General features: G+C 41.4%; 1 protein-coding gene and 1 pseudogene across 1 annotated transcript in view; one reads left to right on the top strand and one right to left on the bottom strand.

Moving 5' to 3' along the window:
- Positions 1-21,286, top strand: part of MSI2 (musashi RNA binding protein 2) — a 381,856-nt gene that overhangs the window by 85,560 nt on the left and 275,010 nt on the right. The window lies entirely within an intron of this gene.
- On the bottom strand, positions 16,710-19,538 carry LOC135890813 (beta-arrestin-2-like; annotated as a pseudogene).

Genomic DNA, 21,286 nt, shown 5'->3' with positions numbered 1-21,286 from the left:
AAAACACCACACTTTTTAAAGGATCTTATTCTCTTTAAATGAAAAAGTAAAGTGCTTTGTTGAACTGTTCAGCTGAAAGATGCTATAAAAGTACAAAGTAGTTGCAACTACATGGAACCATGGTAGGATTTATGCACTCAGAGGTGACTCAAAAAAATACAAATACTATTTACTTCAACTAGTCAGATAACAAAAATTGCATTGGATTGAAAATTCTGGCATGCGTTTTATAAACCGGGACAGAAAATAAGTCTTGCTTTTATGCATGTAACATTATGCGAACACACACAATAATGGGTGCAGCCTCCCTTGTATGAAATGTGAACTGGTGTTAATGTTGCATCGGTTTTCACATCTGTAAAATGGGGATAATGATACTGACCTCCTTTGTAAAGCACTTTGAGGTGTACAGAGGAAAAGCACTGTAGAAGAGAGAGTTATTATTACTATGACTAATAATATTTCAGTGCTAAATCCAGAATGATCAGATTGTGCTAGCAACATTGTAGCTCTGTGTTTCTGGGCATTTTGTTAATATATTTGTCAGGCTGTATGATTGATTGCCCCCAGAGGGGCACTATACTGTGTATAAGATTTAATAAGTTAGTCTTTGCCGCTCACTGATAAGGTGTGATATAACTGGCGAACACGAAAACTTTTAAAGAATAAGTCTGTTTCCAGAAAGTAAGATTAATCTGCTCAAAAACCTGACATTTCATAGCTGATAGTAAAAAGATTTCACCAATATCTCATACGTTTAAACCTGGAAATATTTTGTGTGTTGTAGAGTTGCTGTCGTCAACATGTCTAGATCCTTGATAGGAGTCAGTTTCAACCTCCTCCTTTCTTCCTGTTGATTAAAAATAGTTCTGCTATGAAACTGCCTCCACTAGATTGGCCAACTGTGATTTGACTATTGGCAAGTGGAGTCCCAAAACTTGGAAGAGAATTGATATGCATCCAAAGCAGAGCTGGTCGGGAAATGCCTCCCCCGCACCTCCACTGGGAAAGTTTGGACAGATGAACTTTTTTTCATTTTCATCAAAAATTTGGTTCCAGAAGAACTCAAATTTTCAATGCAAACTGATTTTTTCCCCACAAAAATTTCTTTTTTATGGAAAATGTTTGACCATCTCTAATCTGTAGCCAACTTTAAGGAAACATTAATTATCTTTAATATTCAAGAAGTTCGCAGAAGCCCTTTGTCCTAGATGCTGTGCAAATTATTATTATTTATCATTTCTATTACTGTAGCTCCTAGGAGTCCTGGTCATGGCGAGAACCCCATTGTGCTATACATTGTACAAACTCAAATAAATAGGAAAACATGGTGCATGCCCATAAGCCCTAAACATGTCTCTTTACTTGGTAGAGACCAAAGGATGCAGCCAAGTGGCTGTATCTTTGCAAACCCATATTATAGTGTGAGATTAATCACATGAATAAGGGTTTACAGGAATCAAGCTTCTGGGTAACTCTCTCTTCTCCTCACAATTCTTACTGTAAGACATACTTTGTCATTCTTATTTTGTGTCCAGTTCATTTAATGTGAGATCAAGTTAATTTTTCCTAACTAGGGCTGCCCCATTCAGATCATCCCAATGCAGCATGCTGAAGCTCTTTACGCTCCTCCACCTCGCAAACCCCACCCTTCAAAAAACAAACAAGCAACCTCAGTCAAATTATTTGTTCTCCTAGCGGGAAAAATCTGGGCTCGTACTGTCAGCTTTTGCAACATCTGGATGCCTGTATTGGGTTCATCTTACGCATTGGGCCAGATTTTGTCCATTCGCTAGTTTACTGGCCATTACAATGCTTCCCTCTCACTCCTATTCAGATCTTTCAATCTTCCCTCCTTCTTATTTCCCTCCAGCCCTTAACTCACTTTTGGATTTTATCTCTGTATTCCCTTCAATTTGCCTAAAAATCTTTCCGGTAACTGCATATTGAACATAACACCTGACCCTGATATTAATACCTGCCCTATCCAGGATATGACTTTAGTGCTAGAAGTGATCTCTGTATTTCCCCAGTATTTTACAGATGAGCACTGAAAAGTGTCTTTATTCAGTTTGACTGTTGCTATTATGTGGCAAGGCATTCAATAAAAGTTGTGATTTATGAGATGTGTGTGGCCGTTGTTGTTTTTCGCTCTGTCATCTATCAGGGAGAGAAAAGCCAGGCCTGATAATTCTTGGCACATAGCTTTTTCAGTTAAGAATGTCAGCTGTCATGCTGTCAAGAGAAGTTATTGCTCTAGATTTAAAAAAATAAATAAATAGAGATCCAGCTTCTTACTGTGGTACGTTGATAAGGGAGCGCTTTCTGCATTTTTGAAAAAGTGTCTCCCATGTTAAGGCCCTTGGAGAATGCCCACTTAAACTTCCAATGCTTTGTGTTTTCAATGTGTGACAGCCTTTGATTGCTTAATATAAAAAAACATTCAGTTCCTTTTTTGTTGCTTGTGTTTTTTTTCCCGTCCACTGTTTAATGGAGCACTCTTTCTTTTTGGCTAGGTATTTTAAAAATGCTATTTTGCAAAGTATGTGCATATTAGATAAACTGGTGTTGAATAAAAGCCCTGTCATATTTGGCGGCTTGATGCATACATAAAACGGACCTAATTGAAGACAGAAGCTGTTTGTCACAAATGTGAATGTAAGGTTGGGGGGCAGAGAGGAAGAATTATGTTAAATGCCAGGTTGATTTTTTTCCTCATTAGTTATTTGCAGAAATGTATCAAAAAGCCATTTTAATGCAATGTACAATACTATTGCAAACTTGTGCTCTGCATCCTAAGTGCCTGGTTGCAGCACAGTTAGACACTGAAATCATTCCTCGATTAGTCCCCGGAGTCCTATATAAGTCTTTAACTCTCAGCATGTGGTCTCTGACTTAACAATAGATGAAGGATTGCTGAACTTGAACAGAATGTATAACCTGCAATTTTCAAACCTGGAACTTTTTTTCCCCTTCTACCCAAAGAAGATCCTCCAAAACTTCACTACAGGCAGCAAGTGTACTTGCCTTCAGGGCAAAACTTGGGAACTGGAAAGATTGGTGCCCCCAAGTTCATAAAAATGGGTAGCAAATCACCAAGGAAAGAGAAGCAGGAAAGTTTTTCTAGCTACCATAGAAATCTGAGCTTTCTGGCCTCAGGGCTTTGAGTTCTATTAGGGTGGTGATAGGGAAGGTCAGGTTTGCAGGTCATGAGAGAGGGGGAAATGGCTCTTTAGACAAGGACTCTACAACTTCCTTTTGATTCTCTGGGGGCAGTTTCCATCTGCCTTTTCATTACCAGCTTCTAATTTCAGAGTTTTATTTAGCTCTGATTTAAAAATCTTCTCCTGTGCAGAATTTTGGTACAGATTCTTTTTAAATGTATTTTTTTAAGGGGGAAACCTCCATGAGATTTGTCTTTTTATGTGCTGAAGTGGAGGGACTTGTGCGCGTGTGCAGACACTCACAAATCACAGGTGGCTCTTCCAGAACAGTGTTGTCGTCAGAGCCTCTTGGCATAGCTCTTCTCCTGACTTTTTGTATAGAAAAGCTCAAAGACTCTAGCCTTCTTTTGAAACACCTGACTTAGTCAGAGATCTGGGTCTATGGTGTAATTAGGAATGGAGTACTTGCTGCCTTGGATGCAGCTGACCATTGAAGGCAAGTTCCCCAGGTGAAAACAGCAGCTTTGCCTGTCTACACTGAGGTTTGCTCTGGGTCAAGCTAGGCTAGAACCTCCGTTATGAACACCAGAGTTACAAACTGACCGGTCAACCACACACCTCATTTGGAACCAGAAATATGCAACCAGGCAGCAGCGGAGACAAAGACTGGGGGGAGGCAAATACAGTGCAGTACTGTGTTAAATGTAAACCTACTAAAAAAATAATGGGGAAGTATAAAAACAGATTTGACAGGGTATGTAAACTGATTCGGTGCTTGTTTCATTTAAATTAAGAGGGTGAAAAGCCGCATTTTTCTTCTGCATAGTAAAGTTTCAAAGCTGTATGAAGTCAATGTTCAGTTGTAAACTTTTGAAAGAACAACCAAAACGTTTTGTTCAAAGTTAGGAACATTTCCGAGTTATGAACAGCCTCCACTCTGAGGTTCTACTGCAGGGTAGGCAACCTATGGCACGCGTGCTGAAGGCGACACGCGAGCTGATTTTCAGTGGCACTCATACTGCCCGGGTCCTGGCCACCGGTCCGGGGGGCTCTGCATTTTAATTTAATTTTAAATGAAGCATCTTAAACATTTTAAAAACCTTATTTACTTTACATACAACAATAGTTTAGTTCTATATTATAGACTTGTAGAAAGAGACCTTCTAAAAATGCTAAAATGTATTACTGGCATGTGAAACCTTAAATGAGAGTGAATAAATGACAGGTTTCAGAGTAGCAGCCGTGTTAGTCTGTATCCTCAAAAATAACAGGAGTACTTGTGGCACCTTAGAGACTAACAAATTTATTAGAGCATAAGCTTTCGTGGGCTACAACCCACTTCTTCGGCTGCAGAAGTGGGTTGTAGCCCACGAAAGCTTATGCTCTAATAAATTTGTTAGTCTCTAAGGTGCCACAAGTACTCCTGTTATTTTTAGTGAATAAATGAAGACTCGGCACCCCACTTCTGAAAGGTTGCCGACCCCTGTTCTACTGTATACCAAAGCCTGGCCATTGATGGCTGTGATCAGGACAACTCCCCAGCATAGACAATCCCTTACTATAAAGGCAGAGATCTGGGAATCCAGTTATCTTGATGATTTAGCCTTTTACTGGGAGATCTTTGGTGTAACTTTATAGTGACTTGATTCAGGTCCCACAAACCCATAAGAATACCAACCTAATAGTATTTGCTGTGTACCAGAGCTATGGGGGTGGGGGAAGGGAGAGGAAGGAGAGTAATTCCAGCTAATGACTTATTTTCAGTCACATTATTTTGCTGACCTGTTGGAGTTTATAAATAGGGCAATCTTGAGAAACTTAGTTCTAGCAGCCTCTGCTCTGGGAGGCAGTATGTCACCTGAACAGTATACTGTGTATCTTAGGGGAGGTCAGGAGCAAAACTTAGGAGACTCTGCTGTGGTCATCCTTAAGCTAGTGAATAAAAATGACACCCTTCAATGATTCCTGGAGTTCTGTGATTTGATAGCTTTGGGGAGGGAAAGCAGTGACAATACTGGCAACATGACAGCAATTTACTTTTAATCCACAATCTCTGCCCACTTTTCTCAGTGTCGAACGAGGAGATTCTTCCTGGGTTCAGCAAGATGCCTAAGCGGATAAGCTTAGACAGAGATGTGGTGCAAAATTATACTGACGTCAGTGTTGTCACATGCTCTCATGGGTGGTATTGTCCGGTGTGTGTGTGTGTGTTGGTGGGGTTTTGTTTTTGTTTCGTTTTTTTAAAGTGAGAGACACTTTTAGTCAGGCAGGTTCAAAGTTGGGGATGTGTCTGATCAGGATGCAGAGAAAGGCAGGCCTCTGTGAAGTAACATCTGGTGTTTCTATTGGGTTAACAGAGGAATTCTGGTCCAGTATAGTGGCCCGTAACCTTTCATACAGGACACCCTCTTCCACACGGGGAACTCCTTCTCCTCAGCCCCCCACCCACGCAGCATCCTGTTTAGCAATATAAGGAGGACAGGATGGTTACTAGATTGACAGCCCCTGTCTTAGGGCTATTGTTTCAGGCTGTCTGCAGACTCAGGCAGGCATCACTGTACCAGTTTACACTTGTTTAATATATTTAAGGTTATCCCTGCAACCATAAGGGCAAGAAACCTTTCTTTAAAAAAAAAAAAAAAAAAAAAAAAAGGGGTGGGGTGGGTGGGTGTGGCTGCAACCTCCCCAGAAATATGGACACAACCTCCTGGTTAAGAACCCCATGTCTATTGATATGAAAAGCCTGGAATTCTTGAATCCCGGCTCTGTCATTTCATCTGTAGCTGTGGGCTGCAGGTCAGGTCACTTAACATTTCTACTTCAGTGCAGGGAATGTGAATTAGGGCTTGTCTTCACAGGGAAGTTAGTGTGAAACAGCAAAGGTGGGAATTTAAAGCACAATAGCTCTTCCACACTAGCTCCCAGTGGAGACCCTTATTCCACACTGAGTGCCCACAGGGGGAGCTAATGTAGAATAGTTACTTTGCACGAGCTATTTCGAGCTTTTCCCCAAGACAAGCCCTTAGTGAATCTTTTTATAAAGCACCTTGAATGTGGTGCCATATAGACACTGTTTGTTTGTTTGTTTGTTTTTTAAAAATAAATATATACGGAAAATGATAAAGTGCGCTCATTTGAAGAAGAGCATCTTTGTTTTTCTAGGAGAGTTTTGAATGATAGTATTTGAGCTCTGATAATGACAGCTTTTCCTGCAATGGGTTATCTGGGCCATCATCATGATTATTGTACAAGCAACTTTCATCCCACAGGATCACCAAACTCATACATTGCAAGAATTATCCACATGGAGAGATATTGGCTGTTACACAGCCACCCGTGGAGTGAATATATTGTCTGGTTAACAACACAGCTCAGTGTGTCTTAACATGTCCGCAGGAGGGGCTTAGGTAGGCAGAATTTAATTGCCAGAGTTGGAATTCGGTCAGGGTTAATATCCCTTCACTCATGTAAAATGCTTGTCTGTGTAACCCCAAACAGGAGGAGGAAAAAAACTGGGGGTGTTGGGCCCTGCTAATGGGCAAAAGAGCTAATAACTCAATTGGGCTTAATTTTCATTTTCTTTAATATGTTGAGAGGGCATGCGTCTTGATTAGTGACAGTCTCGTTTAAAAACTAGGCACTGAGTCACACTACGTATATTATGCAATCCAAATGCAAACATACACACAGATTAGATTTTTTTTTTTAGAATGCTGTTACCAAATACTATGCTTTACAATGCTAACAACTTTAAAATCAATTCTTCCTGGAGATAACTGATTTATTAGACTCCTATCCTTCTGAAGGCAAAGCTAATTGCAATTAGGAGACAAAGCAACATGTAGCAGATATCATTCCGAGCAATAAATCTTTCAACGTTGGGCGCTACCCATTAATATGCTTTGAAAACAGACTTGTGCAGGCCAATTGACGTGTGCCTTCAACCTGGGTGTGTGTGTGAGAGGGTGTGTATACATGCATATGCACTGTGTACAGGCAGTGCACGCATTGAATATATGGTATGATACATCTGGAAATACGGTACATTTATCATCTCCTTAGTTTGTGTATGCATGCATATCTGTTGTATATGAGTGGTGCATGTGCATTCAGTATGTTGTGTGTATAATATAATATCTATTAATGCAATGTATAGCTTGAGTTCTTTAGTTTGTGTGATAGTGTGTATGCATATCTATTGTATATGGGTGATACCTGCGTTCAGTGTGTGTGTGTGTGTGTGTGTGTGTGTGAGATATTCTATCTATCAGGCTATGCATATCTGGTACTCCTTAATTTAGGCAAACTTGACAGTGGGGGAACCCAGGTAGGGTGACCTAACAGCAAGTGTGAAAAATTGGGACACTTTTTTTTTTTTTTTTCCTTTGGGGGCAGCGGGTATAGTTGCCTGTATAAGACAAAGCCCCTAATACTGGGATAATATCAGAAAGTCTGGTCACCCTACGCTAAGGTGAGGATTCCCAGCATCTGTGTCTCACAGTAGGAACATAAAAGCAGTGAAGCATTTGCATTCTTCCTCTTAATGAATAAAAAAAGTGTGTTAATTAACTCCATGAGCCCCTGATGATCATGACCAATGAGAGAGTTTAATTCTGCCAGAGGTCATGTGACTCGAAGTTTTCATTTGGCATCAAGACATTTAGTTTTAACTAGAAATATATATTTCATGGGTCATTCAAACTTGGTTTTCTATAATATTTTTTTGGGGTGTGATTTCCCCCCCCCCCCCACTCCCCTGTCCCTTTTTCTGGAGACAGAACTGCTGTTTTTCCTCTGCTTTCCCCTCCTTTTGTCCTGTTTTCTTCCTGCCTTCTTTCTTTTCCACCTGTTCAGATTTACATTTGCCTTTACCTCACTCCCTTCCTGTCTCCCTCTTCAGAGCACTGGACTGGGACTCAGGAGACCTTGGTTTTATTCCCAGTTCTGCCACTGGTCTGCTTGGTGACCTTGGGCAAGACACTTCCCCTGTCTGTGCCGCTGTGTTTCCTCACATGTGAAATGTGGATAATGATACTGCCCTCTTTTGTAAAGCACTTTGAGATCAGCTGATAAGTGCAATACAAGAGCTAGGTATTATTTTACTGAAGTATTTAGTTTTCAGTTATAAGAAGACTGCTTGGTGTTACTCAGTGGAGACAACTACAGTATGTTATAGGACAGTATGTGTGAGGTCATGGGGAGAGTGGCTTCATTGCCAACTACACACTTCTCAGGCCTCTTTTTATACTAAAGTCTCTAATGGCTTAGTGCGCTGACAGTATGCATTGCTTTAACTTCATTTATTAACACTGATCATACCTCTCCCTTCCCATGTGTCTTTACCTCACTCCCTTCCTGCCTCCCTCTTCAGTGCCTGTGATTTGCAGGCAGATGAACTTTCAAGCCAGCTGCGTAGGACTGTGCATCTTAACCTGTTTCCCAGATATTGACTTGATGGCATAAAACTGAGAAACGAGTCCTCAAAGTTTTGGTCGGTAGTTACCGCTGTTCCCTGACTGCCTCTCCGTTTCAATAAACAATTGATTCAAAACCATGGTTTCCAGTACTGGGGAAAATATTTCATGCTGGGTTTGTAAAAATGATCTAAATGGAACCGACATCCTGGCTATAAAACACCTGTAACATTACACATTTAGTTATGTTACTGGAGACATGAGTTTCTTTAGATTAGTAGTATTTTATTTGTCCCTTTCTTCCCCACTCTGAAAGCAAATCTTTCTGTATATGAGGATTTATAGAAATATGTTACTAGCACAAAAAAGTCATGTACAGTAAGACATTGATATAAAGGAGAAATAATATATTGTTTTGGAGTCTTTGGCTGATTTCTCTCTTTCTTGGTATAATCATCTTAGCTCAGAACAATCTATATAAAAATAAACTTCTTTCATAATAATAATAATTAATAATAAATTAATAATATCAACAATAATATCTTGCAGTTTTTCAGTACTTTCCAATCAGGCTCTTGGCAGTTTAGACATCTTATTGAATGAAGCTTCACAACATGCCTGGGTAGACTATACATACCCGCCTACCCCCATACCTTTTATAGGCATGGAAACGTAGGCACAAAGGGGTTGATTCTGCAAGGTGTTATCAGTGGCGGATTAGTCACTGGGCCAACGGGTCCGTGCCCAGGGGCCCTGGCCAATTTGGGGACCCCAGAAAATGGGTGCCCCTGTGCCCCGACCCCGCTCGGCCTGCCCGGCGCTCCTGCCAGGAAACTGGGCAAGTCCCCACGCCCCGACCCTGCTCCCCTTTAGGAGTGCCAAGCAGGTGGGGGAAGCCCCCACCCTCTGACCCCAATCCCTGGCAGAAGTGCTGGGAGCGGGTCGGGGGGACTGCAGGTGGAAGGGGTAGGGAGGGGCCTCCACTTGCTCTGGCCCAGGGCCCCACAAAACTATAATCCGCCTCTGGGTGCTGTGTAGTCTGGCCCTGATCCAGCAGTGGAGCTTTCTCGCATGCTTGGAGTTAAATTTGTGCTTAAATGCTGAGCATTGTGGCCCCAGTCCACCAAAGCATCTTTCAGAGTCAAGCCTATAGACTTGCCCCCATGGTCACAAAGTGAATAGAGAGCACAGCTGGGAGGTAGAAGCCAAGAGTTTTGAGTTCCTATCTTGTGTTTTAGTCACGATCTTTATCTGTTAGACTAAGGCCACTGCCCGGGTTAAGGCTGGCTGAAGGTTAAGTAAAGTATTTCACTGCTCTGTGTAAACTGGGGGCGTCTTCTCCTGATTCACATGCTTGTCTCATTCTTGAAGCCATCATGGCTGCTTGACCAGCAGGCAGAAGGAGAATTCGTTCAGCTTTTAGAGTCACAACCGTACTGTTCCTTGAGTGGCCGGCGGGATCTCTGATGGGGGAGGACACTTCTTTCCCCATTGTGGGGGAGGGTTGGAGTGATATGATGATTCTCGCAACACACCTAATCCCCCTGGGAAAATGAAAAGATGAAAGAAAAAAGTGATATTTCCCTGTATGGGGATGCAGAGAATTCTGTTTCAAAAGCCATGGCAAGGAAAAGCCAGGCATTTCTCAAGAGCTCAGTGGTCTCGCATCAGATGAGAAGATCATCCTTTTGAAAAAAACAAGTGGAGTGTTGCATAGATATCCGCTTTGCTCAGCAGATTAAGGAAAACTTGCTCATCAGTAACTGATTGCCATGTGCATCTATATTATGTAGATGAAATTAATCAAGGCTAAGGGTTAAAGTTTCCATTTGTTCTTTTTGAGAAATCATCTAGAGTAGTTTGGGAGGGAGGTAAATTGCTTTAAACATCCCCCCCCCCCCCCAAGCTTTCTTTTCTTGTCAGAATACTGCCTAGAATCTTAACACAGTGTTGACACTGATTGGACAGGGTTATTATGAAACAGTAGTTGACACGAGCTATTCGATTACTAAGTAGTGGTCTACTTAAAATATGTCGTCCTGCACTGTACGAGCCACAAACTTTTTTGCAGGGGTTTGTTTGTGTGTGCAGCTGGGGGAAAATATGAACCCTTGAAGAACAGGAGGAGGATATATTTGTTTCCAGTTGTATCTGACTCTGTGTTCTGATTTCTTTTCACACTGGCCTCTGACCTATCTGCCTCCAAATAGTTTTTTCTTTCTATTTATCTTGTTTGCAGGTGTGTGCTTGGAAAAGCGCTGGGTTGACAGTGCTGTAAAAGCCCCTCTAACTACACCTCTACCTTGATATAACGCTGTCCTCGGGAGCCAAAAAATCTTACCGCGTTATAGGTGAAACCGTGTTATATTGAACTTGCTTTGATCCACCAGAGTGCGCAGCCCCGCCCCCCCAGAGCACTGCTTTACCGCGTTATATCCGAATTCGTGTTCTATCGGGTCACGTTATATCGAGGTAGCGGTGTATTAAACAGGTGCCATATGGGGTAGTGGTGCTAACCCGAACCTAATAGGACTACCCTCCTCTACTGCAGTCACATTTTTGTCCTGCCATCTTTCAGCTGCCAGTCAGTGCTATTTGTGATGTGGACACCTGCTGACTAGGAATGGGATTGAGATCTCCCATATATTTTTGACAAGAACAGCCATTAGCTGTTAATGATGTTTGGTCAGACATGCCCTAGTGGTGAAAGTCCCCAGTCTCTTGTTACCTAGTCCCTGAGCCATTAGATCTTTCCTTCCCAAGTGAGCAAAGCGCGAGCGCTTCTGCTTGGCTCTGCAGTGCCCAGGAACTGCTGTTTTGTAGGCAGAAAGCTGCAGCTGTATGCAAATATGTCAACGATCGAAGATACGTATTCAGTTTTGCCTAGCGTCTTTGCTCTGAGATTACGGATTTTAATTGGGACGGTTATAACTTTAATCACACAAACATGGGGAACAATTCTTGGTTGAGATTTTTGAATCAACAGAAGCTGGAAAAAAATCAGGTCATTCAAGTGCCTCAGTATAGATTCCAGAATCTAACTTTAGGCACGCAGGTTGGAAAATCTTGGCCTTTGTGGTTATCATCCAAGAGGTCGCTCCACACTGGGAGCAGATCCTGTATAAATTGTCATAGCTCCACTGCTTTCAAATGGGGCTGTGACAGTTGACAGCAGCTGAGGATCTGTCCCACTGTGTGTGTGAGCAGACATTGCTTTTCGCAGTCCCATCCGACTTCCGTACAGAGCCTTTCTCTTTGCTAGCCCTTCTCTACTTGCTAAAGCTCGGACAGATAATAGCTGTGCTCCCCTGCAGTATGTTTTGGAAAGCTCCACGGCTCAAGTTTCTCAGCTTGACATATTTTCTCCAGCTGTAGCTGAAAGGGCCCTTTTTATGCATATAACTTGTAGATCCTTGCTTCCAAGTCGCCTGTGAACATGGTCCTCTATAAACACAATCCCTCATAAACATATGCCTTACTGTAGGACAAAATTTCTGTGGTCATAGTTTCTTTTCTTGGCAGATCTCATTTCATTGCAGGAGTACAGTATAATTAATCACCAACATCAGTAAATCTTGGTAATGGCTAGTCAATGATGCATTCCCACTAAATATTCTTACAGTATCTTTGATTGTGAGGTCTCTGGGGCAGAGAGCCTTATCTGTGTTCTTTGTTCAAGGTGACATTTAAAAAGCCTCGTTGATAGAGGAGCACAAGTCGTATTATTTTCCAGTGGGACTTGGGCCCCTAAATCTCTTTGGCACTTTTGAAAATCCTACCCATAGTGCCGAGTTGAATTGGACCTCCAAACGCCTGTTTGTGGTCCTGAGGTGCTACTGCAATAGAAATAAAAATAACTAAATTGAGATAATTTAAATGATAGACAAGGAAAGTGAGGTAATATCTTTTATTGGACCAACTTCTTTTGGTGAGAGAGAGAGAAGCTTTTGAGCTTAGAGAGAACTCGTCTTCTGGTCACTATGTAAGCTGGAAAGTTTGTCTCTCTCACCAACAGAAGTTGGTCCAATAAAAGATGTTCCCTCACCCACCTTGTCTCTCTTAACATCCTGGGACCAACCTGGCTACAACAACACTGCCTACATCATTTAAATGTTGTCGAACAGTAGCCAGACCTGCACGTGAGCTAAGTTTTCTGCACTCTGGAGAATTTAGTTTTATTTAGATGATATAGTAAAAAGAAGCTAAAGTAACCAGGTAAACTTAAAGTAGATTTTTCTCTCCGCTCCCCCATCTCCTCAATGCTTCAGTAATTCAGGAAACTGTTTACTAGAACATGGCAATAGAAAACAGCTGAGAGGGAGGTGGTATATACCTAATTCCGGTAGTGTTGGGTGAATGGCTCTCTAGAGGACAAGTTCTTACTGGTGAATTTCATTGTAGCCTTTAATATTCATTGAATTGAATTGACCAGATTTTTTCTCCCCCAAAAGATCTTGACACCCACATTTGGGGGCAGTTTTTCAAGAGAATGGTTCTCCCATTTAGGCACCTAAACAAAGTTCTCAATATCCAGCAGCTCCTACTGAGAACAGCATTGTCACTGACTGACAGCTTTTTGGGGTGACGTTAGCAGAGAGACGAAGGATGTTTGGGCATGGAGGATGAGCGGCCCTTGTTCTGAGAGCTGATCCCTCTCAAAAAGGGTTACAGTTTGACTGGGAGCCATGGGGAAGTCTTGGGTACTAATGCAACTATTGCTTCTGCTGTACCTGTGACGGAATAAAGAACTTGAGTTTTTTTCACTAGTAGCCACAGAGACTCTGCAGCGGGAACCAAGTTGACAATTTTATTTGAGATACCTAAGGGAGAACAGAATCCAGCTCCCTAGTTGCTCAGTGGAGCTACACTGATCTACTGTCACAAGAATCTGGCCCAGCATGTTTACATGGCCTAAAAGAGCCACTTGATACATCAATTTCACAGTGCTACGTTTTTGTGACTTGATACTAATCGGACAGGGTAAAATTCACTCCTGTGCGGAGGGCAAGTACAAGCCATGTGCACCATTTAAGTCCCACCTAAAACCTATTTTGAGTGCTTAAGTACATCATAAGTGGCACATAGGCCATGTGCTGACTCTCAGGATAGGAATGAATTTCACCCATTGTACATAAACTCCAGTGCCTGTTTTATAGCAAATAAAACACGGCTCTAGCTCTCACCATGAAAAACCATCATTTGCCAACCACCTAGTGATAATGGGGATATGATGCTTTTCTCCTCTATTCGAAGAACAGTAAATAATTGGCAGCTCTTGGTAAATGTTGACTCTTTCATAGAAGCTGTTGCATTCATTTAAAAAAAAAAAAAAAAAAAAAGCCTTTTGGAACTTGTTCGTGGAGTCCCAGACTCAGCAAACGTTGGAGAATTCTTGCCTTTGGTTTGGTATTCTGCTGAAGAGTTCTGATGATTTAGTTACAAGATCACTTTCCCCATTAGGTGAGTTATTGTTGTTTTTAATCATAGGTTATATGGTAGCCAGAATGTACAGCACAATGGAGTATGAAATATATTTCAGCGCATATACTAAAGATAATTTTTCCAATTATAAACCAATTTAGAAGGCAATAGACACCAAGAGTGATGAAATGTCAAACTGCAGATTAGGTGAGCAAGCTATAATGCTTTTGCTTATATATATACACACACACATATACACACATGTAGAGAGAGAGATATCCTGAGAAACATTTTAGCTTTATATCTAATTAGTTTCCTCTCAATTTAAATTACTTTCCCCAATTTGTGATGCAGATAAAATAGTTTTACACCTTAGTCTTCCAGTCAAGCTCTATCAAATTGAAATGCCTGGGAAGTGAAGGCTGAATGAATGTCTCATGTACACACCGTTAGCTGAGATTATAAACAACTAACTCCAGAGACACCCACCTTATAGTAGCTCCATCTAGGTTGCATTTCCCTAGTTTGTTCATGAGAAGGTCATGCGCTACAGTATCAAAAGCTTTACTTAAGTCAAGATATACCACATCTATCGCTTCTCCCCTATCCACAAAGCTTGTTACCCTGTGAAAGAAAGATATCAGGTTGGTTTGACACAATTCGTTTTTGACAAATCCATGCTGACTGTTACTTATTATCTTCTAGATGTTTGCAAATTGATTGCTTAATTATTTGCTCCATTATCTTTCCGGGTAAATAAGTTTGACTGCTCTGTAATTCCCCGGGTTGTCCTTATTTCCCTTTTTATAGATGGGCACTATATTTGCCCTTTTTCCAGTCTTCTGGAATCTCTCCTGTCTTCCATGACTTTTAAAAGATAATCTCTGACCCTGCTGCCGTGTACTTCTATATAGGTGATTTTTACTCCTAAGGCCTGGTCCACACTAACCCCCCACTTCGGACTAAGGTACGCAAATTCAGCTACGTTAATAACGTAGCTGAATTCGAAGTACCTTAGTCCGAACTTACCGCAGGTCCAGACACTGCAGGCAGGCTCCCCCGTCGAGGCCGCGTACTCCTCTCGCTGAGCTGGAGTACCGGCGTCGACGGCGAGCACTTCCGGGATCGATTTATCGCGTCTAGACAAGACGTGATAAATCGATCCCAGAAGATCGATCGCTTACATCCGGACCAGGAAGTAAGTATAGACGTACCCTAAGAGAACCACATCTGTTGGGTGACCCCAAATTAAACACACTTTTTACTTCATAGAGGGATGTTTTTTTTTTTTTTTAAATGTAATGGCACACTCAAAATTACTTCATCATCACTGACCGGGAAATGTAAAGTTTACCTGTGTGAAGTTTTAATAGTCCATGCTTCCCAAAACAAGAAGGGTTCAACAAGAAAAGCCGTATGAAAATAACAGTAAGAAAACCATCTTTTTAAAACCTTGACCTTAAATTGTTCTGATAGGTAACCGCCAAGTTAAAAAAGAATTTGACCTTTTCTTATCTGAAAATGTGAATAGATACTTTGAGAATCAGAAATGCTTTGACTGTTGCAAAGTCCCTAATTACTTTAAATGCCATTTATTTTTAAAAAAATCAGTGGATCAAGTTATCAAATAATTCTAGTGGAAAAACAACAAACCTAGGATTAGCACTGATAAATTACAAATATTCAAGGAAATTAAGGGGGAGGGGGAGACTGGCTCTTCCAAACTGGAAACTCTGTAAGCTTGCACCATTACTATGCGAATGGTGACACTTCACTTCTATCCCACATCATGTATTGTTGATATGACACATGATTGAATAGGACAGGCGTTTCATCTTTCAGATTGACTCTTTAGCCTATTGTTTAAGCCAGGAATTACCCAATATGGCTAAAAACAATCTGATTATAATCCAACCTCTGCAAAATTGGCATGAAGTCAGAAAACTCCTCTCTAAAGCCACGTTTCACTACCACAGGACTATTACAGGACTCGCTCAATTTCAGCCTGCAGAGGCAAATACATTTTTCAAAACGTGGGTCCATAAAGGGATTATAACCTTAAACGACTCTCCTCAGTAACAGTCTCATGTGCTTCGATTAACTGCAGCAACAACGTAGTATAGGAACAGAACAATTTTGCAGGTACTTAAAATTAACAGACTTCATAACCAAAGTTGCATCCCTCTCTCTGTTATCATTTCCTGCAATAGCCACAGAGACACACCTTCAGTGTGCAAACAGCCATAAGCATTTTATTTCCAAACTGTACATAATCCTCCAGAATACGGTGGATGAGCAATTTAGAACAAAGACATGGATTCAGAAAGAGTGGAGGCTGAATGCTACCATTCGTAAACATGAATTTGCAATGGATTCACACAGTATTCTTACCCACACCATCATTCCTCTACCGTTTAAAAAAAAAAAAAAAAAAAAAAAAAGATAATTGGTTAAAAAAATTATTTCCCCGGCAAAATTTTGTTTGGATGAAAAATTTAATTCAAATATTGAAATTAGAGATATTTTGAAATTTTAAATAAGAAATTTAAGCTCTATTCTTAAAGATTTTCTCTGCTCTTCAGTGTCTCTACATTGAAATGACTCAAATTGAAATACCAAAACCAAACACACTCGTCCATCCTCTTCTCTGCTGCCTACAACCACTGAGCTATCAAGTCATCTTCCCACCCTTACTGCCACCACCAGCCCTTTATGTTTCTTCTGATGTACTCTTAGATTTTGACTGTAATACTTCCAGTATTGGAATATTTCTGTGAACTGTGTTACAAAATTGCATTGTAAAAGATTGTGTTCGATGTCCTTCCTGTGAGTAGGATGGCGAGGGTAGCTGGCTTCCATGTCGCACTTGGAATAAGGTGATAATTTTGGGGTTCTTGGTCAACGCTTTTGGTTTCAGCTCTCTGGATAATCTCTGCTACTGGGATTTATTTTATCCCAGTGAAGACTAGCCTCAGAACACATCTGTCTGGCTAATGAGAGAGAGTTTACTGTTTAAAGCCTGAGTCCTAGGCTTTGTCTGTAATTGGGATTAGTCCCAATTCACCCATCCAATGGCTGGAAGCCAGCGAAGCTGAAAATTACACTGGTTAAACCTTCATATGCTTGAAATTGGGGTAGGCTCCCCCATTGCAAATCACAACTATCCTTGTCTGCCCCAGCTACATAAATTGCTGGCCACCAATCCCACGTCTAGACAAGGCTTGAGAATCAGGACTCTTGGGTTACATTCCCACTCTGTTTACTTGCTGTCTGACCTCAGGAAGTCCCTTATCTCACTGTGGTTGTGAGTTTTCATTACTTTGTGTCTGCAAAGCACTTTGAGGTCATTATCTGAAAAATGCTGCCCTTCAAACCATTATGTCTGTTACAACCACATGCTATCAGTCATTCACATTCGTCAAGTAATTCATAGTCCTAGGCAGAGCAGGTAGAAAGGGGAAATAATAAATTGTGCACAGTTTGGAGGTGTGGTTATAGCCTTTTCTTTTTCTTTTCTTTTTCTTTTCTTTTCTTTTCTTTTTTCTTTTTTCTGTAGGACAAAAGAAAAAGACATTCCTTGGGGGCCCCCTTTCGGAGGGGAGGGGGAGAATTAAAAAAGCGTAGACATAAGATGGTTGAAATCCACAGACATCAGGCCCCATATTTGCTGCTGGGAGGGATGGTGGAGGGAAGGGAAGGGGTAGCCCAGTCCCGTCCCCCGTCCCCCCCCCCAACAGAAATGGTCATCATCCTTGTGCCCCTTAAGCTGCAGGTGGGTGAAGTCCTCTAACACAATGTCATTGTCCTGCCCATAGTTGGTTTCATACTTGATGAGATTGGCGTTGATGGGTACATCCGTCTCTGGGACAGCTGACTGGGGCCATGACAGAGTGAATTGCTCTGGGGGCTTGGGGTGCATTAGCATGAAGGGAAGCGCCACAGGCACATCCTCACCCTGACACAGGACTAGCTTTACTTTCACATGGTACAAGACTAGGAACCCCGGTACCTCCTTATTGGCCCCTTCCTTGACTATGGTGCTGGAGGCCAGGTTGGTGTGTGAGTTTCCCATCCAGTGCCAAGCCCCACTTCTCATGGTTGTTAGCAGGGATGTTGGGGTGTAGATCTTGCAGAAGATGGAGCTGGGATACACCTGCTCATCGTGTCCAGTCTTGGCCACAGGACATTTTCTACTGGGTGGTGCCACACCTGAGATCTTGATTTTCTTGATGCTCTTGCTTGAGTTGTTGGTGTTCTGGACATTCACACTGACTGGCTCCGTGGGGTGGCTTGTGGCATGAGTAGAAGGAAGACAAAGAAATCTCGTATTTAAGCATGTCAGGGTTGGAAGAATTGCTAAGGCAACAAATTACTTGTATTCATTCGCTGAGGGGAGCATGTATCACAAAGCAATTGAACTGTCTTTTCAGGAAAACATAGATTGCAAAAGCAGACTTAATTTTGTGCTTCTTTTCTACCAAAGAGCTGCTTTCTGAAACCACTTCCCACCTTGCAACACATGTCTGGGCATTAAAATGTTGTGCATTTGCTTGTCATTACAAATACTTGCTTTGAATGAATCTATTGAAACAGTGATTTTATTTTATTTTATTTACCCTTCTGTCTTGCTTCCAAAAGAAGTAGCTTTTTCTTTCTTGGTCGAATCTAAAGAATGATGATGATTTCAAATATTACTTAGAATAATTGCCTTCCTCCCTCTTTTGTATGACACCAGAGCTTTGGCTCAATCTTAAATCAAATGCAACAGGCAAGAGTGCTCTTCACAGGCTGGCAAAATCCTTTCGTTGCAAATCGGCTTCAGCCAATTCTTATTTGTAAATGACAATTTTCTACAGGAAAATATATGCTTGGACATCAGTTGTAGAATCCCAGATTGCAGAGAGGAAAGGAATAATTGAATTCTGATACCCCCCCACACACACACTCACTCACTCACACTCTCTCTCCCCCCCCCCCCCAATAAATAAATAAATAAAATTAAGTCTCTAAACCATGGTTGTGGTGACAGTTTGGGGAAGTATCTATAGTAGATTTTGATAGCATTGGAAATTGGAGTGAAGTTTACTTTTTTCTATACTCCAGGTTTTTTGTTCAGAGTCTGAGCTTGGTAGAGGTGGAAGGCTGTCTTTAGTCATCCAATGGATCCAACTGGGCAGATTCTGATTTTGGAAGCACCATTGATTCCAATGGGATCTGATTTGCAGGACAGAGCCTTGTGTTTGTAACAGTGTTTGAGCGTTGTTACGACCAAGCATAACTTTAATACTACTTGTATACGCGCCTAACATGGTTGGAATCTGTGTCAGAAGCCTTGTTGCTCAGACAGTAGTTGCAGCTCCAAGGTTACGGCTGTGTCAATTATAATTGGACATGGTTTTGATGTGGGCAAGGCAGTATCAAAGCAAAGGTACTGTGTGGAGACAGCATTTCTCCCCCGCTACACTTTAAGCATAGAGAGATTATCTACTTTACTAGAGGACTGTTGGCTAAAATCCAACCTGGTTTCTCTTGTAGGCATGGTTAACTTTGAAAGCACACACCCGAGTGTGTGGCTTTTTTGTTGGGAGCAGGGAACAAGTAAATGGAATCTAATTATCCTATGCTTTTATAATGTGGAAGGCTCTGAGGGTTTGTCTGCATGTGAAAATTAATCTGGAATAAGGTAAAGAGCATGTTAAATCTAGATTAAGCTAATTCAGAGGGCAGCACTCTTAATCTGGAGTAAGTGTCCATTTATGGAGCTAATCAACAATAACTATTCCAGAGTCCCTGTATAGACAAGCTGTTAGTAAATTCTGTAGCCATTTACACCAATCAGTTAGAGTAGTGTACCAATATCTGTAATTTAAGGCAGTGCTTGGTAGAATGGCCCAGTAACTGAGGTTCTTGTCTTGACTGTGCATGCCTGGAGTTTACCACACTATTTTTTTAAAGCAAGAGTCTTTTGTTCTTTCCTTGGGTGCACACACAAGCCAGTGGCTTTTTTTATTTTTTTCTTAGCCATCTTTGGGAATGTTTGTCTTTATGCTGGAGGGATCATGATTAAGGCTCCCAGAGTGCTGTCTAGAAAACTGTTAATTTGTAGGCATCTGACTTTTCAGAGACTTCCTGGTTGGTTTGAAGCAGGATTGATTGTGCTTTTCTTTGTGTATATCCTTAGGACCTTAAGAGTTTGTAATACCAGCTCAAACCTAGTTTGGGATCCTGCTTTAGCCCAAGGCTAGTACTTGATGCCTCAAATGAAGAGAAAGTTCCCATGTAGTTTTGCTGTAAGGAATGGAGGGATTCCTTTCCAACTCCTTGTAGATTTACAGCAAGGAACATGGGATTCAATTTTGCTTGCCTTAGGCCTTGTCTGTATTGGAGACTTGACCCAGTTTCAGTCAGTCGTGGCTAGTCACCAGTGTAGTAGCACCAATACAAAGCCTTAGCATAGACCAGGGGTAGGCAACTTATGGCACGTGCGCCAAAGGCGGCACGCAAGGTGATTTTCAGTGGCACTGCCCGGGTCCTGGCCACTGGTCCAGGGGGCTCTGCATTTTAATTTAATTTTAAATGAAGCTTCTTAAACATTTTAAAAACCTTATTTACTTTACATACAACAATAGTTTAGTTATATATTATAGACTTATAGAAAGAGACCTTCTAAAAACATTAAAATTATTACTGGCACGCGAAACCTTAAATGAGAGTGAATAAATGAAGACTCGGCACCCCACTTCTGAAAGGTTGCCGACCCCTGGCATAGACAGTCAAAGACAGGCTATTTTCACCAATGGCGATTATTCTTGCTTGAATCTAGACTAAGCTCCACCAACACAAATAATGGCTGTGCCAGTCTATATTAGGGGATTTGCACTGTTGTAGCTATCCTCTTGGCTGGCGAGTCAGGCCAAATCCTCCGTGTAGACAAGAAACTAATTTGCATAATTTTAAACGTTGCCAATTGTCATAAAATATATCTGGCCCTTTAAAAAAAAAATCCAGCCCCTGCATTTCAGTTGAATAGTTGCAGAAATGAATTACCCAGGCTGACTATCCATGCTGCTATTTCCTTTTATTGGTTCTATATTTACCAGCCATTAATTTAACAGACTCCTTGTTCTCAGGTTATGGGGCAAAGTAAAAAGGAGTGAGTGATGCATTTTTCACTATACCCTTTGTAAGTTTGATGCCTCTGCCAAGCCCATTCTGTGTCTGATGGAACACATAAAATCAGGTTCTTTTATACGTGGCATTTCTATGTACCCATTTTAGCTGTGCTTT

Source organism: Emys orbicularis, chromosome 17 (genome assembly GCF_028017835.1).
Source record: "Emys orbicularis isolate rEmyOrb1 chromosome 17, rEmyOrb1.hap1, whole genome shotgun sequence".
NCBI classification, from domain to species: domain Eukaryota; kingdom Metazoa; phylum Chordata; order Testudines; family Emydidae; genus Emys; species Emys orbicularis.
Note: the sequence above shows the minus strand (reverse complement) of the source record. Positions and strands in the feature narration are given on the sequence as shown.